General features: G+C 28.6%; 1 long non-coding RNA gene and 2 pseudogenes across 1 annotated transcript; 2 read left to right on the top strand and 1 right to left on the bottom strand.

Annotated features, from left to right (window-relative positions):
- Window positions 1-3: 3 nt before the first annotated feature.
- LOC118648788 lies at window positions 4-713 on the top strand (annotated as a pseudogene).
- A 763-nt stretch (window positions 714-1476) lies between these two features.
- Window positions 1477-5022, top strand: LOC118648790 (annotated as a pseudogene).
- A 654-nt stretch (window positions 5023-5676) lies between these two features.
- Window positions 5677-6262, bottom strand: LOC118648789. Its single transcript, XR_004965441.1, has 2 exons — window positions 6052-6262; window positions 5677-5787 (listed from the first exon to the last, which is right to left on the bottom strand). It is a non-coding gene; the product is annotated as an uncharacterized LOC118648789 (long non-coding RNA).
- Between the last annotated feature and the right edge of the window lie 1145 nt (window positions 6263-7407).

Raw genomic sequence — 7407 nt, 5'->3', positions numbered from 1 at the left:
ATCGTATGGGAACGCCTTAAGAGGTTGAAAGAGAATAAATTTTGACGGTATGGTTGGGGTCAATTTAAGAAGAAACAAGGAAAAAAAAGACGGAGTTCTAGATTACATCGGACGGCATAAAGAGATTCGTTGATGTAGCGGATTACTAATTATAATGTATCTAGTCCTAATACTTCCCAGGTTTAGAGATGTTGCAAAACAAGAAGAATTTGCAAGAGTTACTGAACAGAATAAACGCAGCGAGAGGTTTGTTAGATAGCAAACAGCCGCTATTTTAAGAAATTGGTTCCTGCCTGTCGACTTCTGAGCGACAAGACGTGGCAGACGTAATTTTAGGTCAGAAATCCAAAGTTGATGGTTTAGTCTTGTGCAATACCACGATACGCGACCAAACTTGACTAATCCGAACAAAAGGGAAAGTGGTAGCCTTATTGATGCACTCTTATAAACATTTCTACAGCTATGAATTCAATATGTATAGACAAACGCGCGGCAGCATCCCAATTATCGGTGTTTCCTCCGGGAGGAAAAACGCTTACGCCAAGATCAGAGCTGGTGTGCTTCGCTAGTGCAACTTTATACCTCGTATATACATATACAATGGACCGCCAATATTGGCAAGATCAAAAGGGAATTATGTAAACCAATGGACTTAAAACCAATGGATTTCTTCTGTAACCGATGCAATAAACAAGGACGTTAAGAGTAAATAGATTTTTAATAATACGTTTATTACGCACATATTTTGATAAAAAAATATTTAAAACAATTAAAAGAAAAACACTCAGAATCAAAAACAAATTTACAACATCCAATTCTGTACATCCAAACTATTTTTTAAGATCTTTTGTATTAATACTCTATGCACCAATAATCGTGGTGGCTTACATTGGCAATGTTTTTTTATAATTATTCTTGGGATCTTAATATGGATTGTTTTTTCTGCAGTGCCTGTGGTAGAAATGAGTATGGAAGTAAGAGAAAGAATGTGAAGATATTATATAGCATGTGAAGATAGCATTGAGAAAATACAATTTAAACAAAAACTGCTAATTATCATCACAATCTATTTGTTGTGTATATCACAGTCTATTTGTTTATTTGCTAATTAAAAGTGTCATATACAAAATATAGAATATACCTGAACAATTTGTTGACATTGACAATTACTGCTCGCAATTTTAGAAAATTAATGCACTAAATTCAAACTAGTCATAAGTTTTTAATAAAAAACAATATACTCGTATCTGTATAAAAAATATATTGCAGCACGATCAACAACGGACAATATATATTGGAAGTAAAATAAAAAGTACTCCCTCCTTTTCCAATTCGATCTTTGCCCCACTCCTCCATATAAGGACTGTTTAATATTTAAAGTAACTGTCTTTCAAAAAATAACAAGGTATTTCTGTAAATGCTAAATTGTGCAACGTCAATAAAATATGAAACGTGAAAGCAATGTCACAGAGGATCAATTCGTATTATGGACGAAGACCAATTGAGTATCGTGCAAGCGTGGACAATTGCATAATGTTATGGAACGACGATATCACATATGCCATGACTCCCTTCAAACTCTTGACTCTGCCATTAGGCGTTTGGCCTTTGCAAAAATATAACACATTTTCTTTATTCCGATCTATTGCGAGCGGTATAAGTATGGTATGTTCTCAATTTTATATTACATATTATAACATAACTTTTCTGCCACTTGCATTTTCAACATATGTATGTAGTGAATTGAGTGAGATGGTTCAATGTTCCGCGTGGACACAACGTAATAACCGCCAAAAAAACAAACATAAAGATTTATAATAAACAATTTTTCCTGTCTGTGTAGACCGTCATGACGATCATATTGTTCCTCGAAATCAATTTGGTAGCGGCGATGCTTATGTGAAACTCGATGCTCTTATGCTTATGTCCTGCACTGTTCTTTGTGCACTAAAGGTATTGTCATTCCGCTTATATGCCGACAATATGATTCGCAATTTCTCTTCTGCCGTGAAAGATTACCTCGCGATCGACAACGAGAGGACGCGCACCATCATGCGACGGCACGCATTCATGGGAAGAATGATTTGCTACAGTATTATATTCAGTACTTATGCCGCGTCAGTAATTTTTTTCTGCTACCTATAATAGCAGATGACGGTGAGGATATCCAATTAATGTAACAATCAAGAATCAAGGCGCGGAATTACCTGTGCCCATAACATTTCTAGGGGACCTCCACATTCCTACGATTTTGTACTTCACGATCAATACGATGCAATTATTCATGTTGATATTTATTGGTACTGGCAATTGTGGTAATAAACTAATTATTTAATACCGAAAGATTTGGATACAATATATAATTTTAATTTAAATAGTTTTATTTTATGTAAAATTAATTAATATAGTTCTTAATTTTTATATTTTATTTTCAATCTTATTCGTTACGCTTATTACCAGTTAAATAAGATATCTAATAGAATGAAACGTTTATTTTTATAAAATATTATAAATTAATCTTCCTAGATGTTTTTAAATATTTCACATTTTGTTATTGCATGTCATATAGCTGTCTTGCAATTGTAATGCAATCCTATTTTGATCTTTTATATCATTTATCACAAATCTTAACTAAAATTTTTATTTACAAATAAATTTTTAGTATAAATTAATTTAAAGTAACATTGAAATATGTTTCTAAAGGCAGTGATTCACTTTTTTTGGTATCACTGTCCATCTATGCGGTCAAATGGAACTTCTAAAAGTTGAGTTTTTAAATATGGCATGAAAAGCGGAAACTTAAATAAGGATTTTTCAGTATTGGCATCAAGACACTCTTATCTAATAGAGCATGCAAAATTTCTAACAGAAGTAATAAGTTCCGTTTTGCTTGTGCAAGTTTTTAGCAGTTGTCTTATTATTAGTTTAATAGGTAAATATGTGTTAAATTCAACACTTTCTGTATGGTACGAGCAGTATATTTTATCGCTAAATTATTAAAAATATAAAAAAAAAAATATTTAGTTAAAATCTTATCAAATGTACACAGAATATTTTTCAATCCCACCCCGTAATTATTATCGTAATATAATATAATAAAGTAATAACAGTTTTGTGTTAATAATATCAGACAAAATTAATTTATATATATTTTGTAACTGTAATATTTTTTTCAGGTTTCCAACTTATCATAGCATTGAAAGCGCATGACGCAGTAATGATTATTAAATCCGTAACAGTGTTGAGCAGTTTGTTATTACAATTATTCTTATACAGTTTTGTGGGCGATTATCTGAAGTGTCAAATGGAAGAAATCGCGGATTCGATTTACGGCTGCAAATGGCATTCATTACAAACAAAATTGATGAGGAATGTTGTGTTCGTCACCATGCGGTCGCAACGACCAGTTCAGTTGTTTGCTGGCAAATTTCTGTTGTAAATCTCAAAACATATATGACAATATTAAAAAGTTCGCTCTCGTATTTGTCTGTCCTACGAGTGATGATGGATGCGTAGAGCGCAGGTAATTAAGGGGGCATATATGTTTGAAGCCACAAAAAAGAAGACATTTTTCATGAATTTTTTCAGAACCAAAAAGAAAACTATAAATATGAGACTTTTTGCATAGTGAAGTAACATTTTGTAATTCTTATACAAATTTTATTACAATGATTTGTTGAAAAATGTTTCCGCTTCACGGTTGCGTGTAGTGAACCGTACATGTTTCCACGGTGACAATGATTTCTGCTTCCCTGTTCAACCGAAATACAAAAACCAAATGTTATCTTAAAAAAGAATAACTTTTCTTGTCATTATTATATCCAATTTTTAAAAGTCGAATTTAAAACAAAATGGCGGTCCTTTAAAGTTAGAGTGGCAAAATTTTTCTGTTTGTAAAAAAAAATACAAAAAAATATTCGATATTTAAATTTAAATATCGAATACGACAACAAGGAAATTTATTCTTTTTTAAAACGCCGTTTAATTTTTGTATTTTGGTTGAACAGAGAAAGAGAAGTTATTGTCACCGTGGAAACATTGACTATACGGCACGATTGACTATACGACAGTGGAGCGGAGGAATTTTTCAACAAAATCATTGTATTACACTTTATAGAATATAAAGTGTTCTCTTTTAGTTCTTATAATACACTTATAAGAACTAAAAGATGTACTTTATTATACAAAAAATAATTTTTATAGTTTCTTTCTTAGCTCTGAAAAAAACTCATGAAAAATGCCTTTTTTGCAGCTTCAAATATATATGCCCTTTTAATGTAAGGTTAAAAAAAGTAAAAAAGGGTAACAGTGTACACACGTAAGCAATGTCAATTTGTAAAATTATTGCATGACACAAAATATAATTCTAAGTTAAATAATAAACTTAAAATAAATAAAATTTTTGGTTTTATTTATTAATTTATTATTGTTATTAATTATTATTTATTTTTTGGGTACATTTTGCAAACATGTTATACAACGCAATGAAAAATTTGTAATGACACTTTTATTGCGAAACTATGTTATTTAATTATATAAAGAAGTCGTTAATATTAGAACAGGCCTTTTTTATTTCTTAAAAATTAAATTGTACTTTGCATTAATAATGGTATGGCTGTGTAAGAGTATGGTCATTTTCGTAATATTTTCATTATTAGGTAATGAGTTTTAGTGGTTAATTAACACCTTGCAACTATGTTAGTGGCGCTAATAATATGCAAATACACAATGACCGACATTTGTTATATTAAGACATTTCTGTTACAAGACTTTTGAGTACTTCAAAACTTTTTTTAAAACTTAAAAAATATTTAACATTTAATATAAATTGCACATATATAATTTTAAAAATTCTTATATAAAAAGTATATATTATACGTGTTATTTGTAGTTTCCATTTGTATGTGTTACAGGTTTTTTTAGTACTGCAGTCTAGATGCGGAAGGCTTATGTACATTATCTACATATTGAACAAATATATAATTTTATAAATATATGAATAAAGGTTTAGAACAAACTAAATTTGGATCTAATGTTTAAAATTATAATTTATCTAACTTAAGAAAAAAAAACAAAATAATGAGACATTTCAACTTAACTGAGTCATCCACAGTGCAAGTATAAAATGTCTATTATAATTTAAAATATTGTCATGATAATTTATCGGAGTGTGTGTAAAAAGTCAAAAATTGATAAAAACATATAAATTATAATAATAAAAAAACATAAATAAAAAAATTCTCTTTGAATCTCACATCGCTATTTCTGAACATTTACATGAAATACGTTTGAGAATAAACATAATAAGTAACAACGAATCAAGATTGAGATGAAAAGTTTATGAGATTTAAAATCATATACAGCAGTATTAGATAAATTTAATTGTTTAATTGTTTAATTAATAATTACAATTAAATATACAAATTGAGTGATTAATAATTAGGGATAATTAAAAATGATGAGCGATTAATCGAGGACGTCTCTGCCTTTTCAATGTTTTATCTTACATCTTAGAATGATTGATTATTCTCTCTTATTTAAATTTCCTCTTCAACCTCTTCCTGGTTGCAAGAGACATTGCGTTTTATCGAACTTAATGCGTTAAAATCCCTAAACTTTATATACACATTCTTTTTGTAAAAAAACAATTTATAGACTCACATCACATAATTTCTGATATAAATCTAATTCATGCAACATGCAATTAATTATTAATATACAATCTTTATCTCTCACCGACCGATGCGCAGCAGTGGAGTTATCAGCAGCAGCGTCGCTACGATGATTCTGCAACATAGAAACATAATTTAAAATAAAATTAGCGTTCAAAAGAATCAATAATTCTTAACTTTACTCTACACATAATTTTATAATTGCTTTTTAATTAAATATCTATTAAAATAATATGCAATTTTTAAGATCTATATAAAAATAAAATTTTATTATATTTTAAATTGAATTTAATTCTTTAATTGATATCTTTTAATTATCAAAATAAAACTGATAAATACAAAAAAAATTAATTTTACAGAAATAAATAATAATGCTTACCGCTAAGTTGCTCCACTGATGCCCGATGCCTCTCCTAGGCCTCCTCCTCCTCTCAGAAACTGCGGATCGTTAGTTAGCAACGATGATACTGTAACACACAAATATAAAATTTAAATTAAAATGATGTTTAAAATAATCAATTTTATACACATTAATGGAATATAATGAGTCATTTATTTAGTTGTCACTGCAAACAGTACGATAATGTATATTATATTAATATATATATCATATAATTCCACTTTTACTTAAATAATTAAAAACAAACTTTAATGTATTATACTATAAAAAAAAAAGTATTATAATACAATACTATAAAACAATAATAAGACAAAATTATCAAACCATTGTAAAAATAAAAAAGAACTTATTTTCTGGCGAATCTACAACGATCTACTATATCTGTACGTTTCAAAAACAGAAATCTTCAACTAGATAATTGCAGCAAAGAGAAAATTAGTTGATAAAGCCAAAAATTTAATGTTTCAAAGTTGCATAAAACAACAAAATATGAAACCAACAGAAAACGTAAAGGAAATACCAACCAAAAAATAATAGGTAAAATTAGAATTGAAGAACAAAATAATAAAATTATATTACATTAATGTAATATTTTCAGATTTATTCTTAAATGATTCCTATGTATGATGGTTAAACATAAGAAACAATCTTTAGGAAGAAGTTTTTATCCATTGGAAAAATATCTATTAATTGAGACAAGAATCAGAAGCTATCACTGCACATTTTATCAAAAAAATGGTCTATTTTAAATCGATCTAATGTTGACATTCTGGTAAGATAATAATTATTAAAATTCTGATTTCTCTCCCTCAAAGTTGCTGATAATATATTTTATAACAAAATAAATTATGATTTTGAACAGCTGTTTTCAAATCGTTCTTGTAATCTGTACAATTATTAGAATATTTTTCATGACAGAGTCAATTACAAAAAAGTACTCGTAACAAAGAAAACATACAAATTGACATTGAAGATTTAAACTCACTTTCCGAAAGTGAATACATACTATATACATATATTAAACCAAATAAAAAATATATAATGATACTTTTGTACTGTAACGTTTACATTGTAACGAAAAAAAATGTTCCGTTAATATTGATCTATTTCTCAATGTCATCACGAAAATTTATTCTTTAATTTTTTATATATTCGATTTTTTACTGTTACTAGACCACAACATTGCGCGCGCTTCGCGCGCGCCACTTAGATTTTTATATTGAACATTGCACTTTTTTTTCTTCTGTAATATTACTCTCACACACTTTATCATATTTAATGCCCTTCTCTATCTCACGCTCTTTCTCCCACTCTCTAAATTATTAATTATAATAT

The sequence above is a fragment of the Monomorium pharaonis genome, unplaced genomic scaffold, assembly GCF_013373865.1.
Source record: "Monomorium pharaonis isolate MP-MQ-018 unplaced genomic scaffold, ASM1337386v2 scaffold_698, whole genome shotgun sequence".
Lineage (NCBI taxonomy): Eukaryota > Metazoa > Arthropoda > Insecta > Hymenoptera > Formicidae > Monomorium > Monomorium pharaonis.
This window is presented reverse-complemented; position numbering and strand designations above follow the sequence as displayed.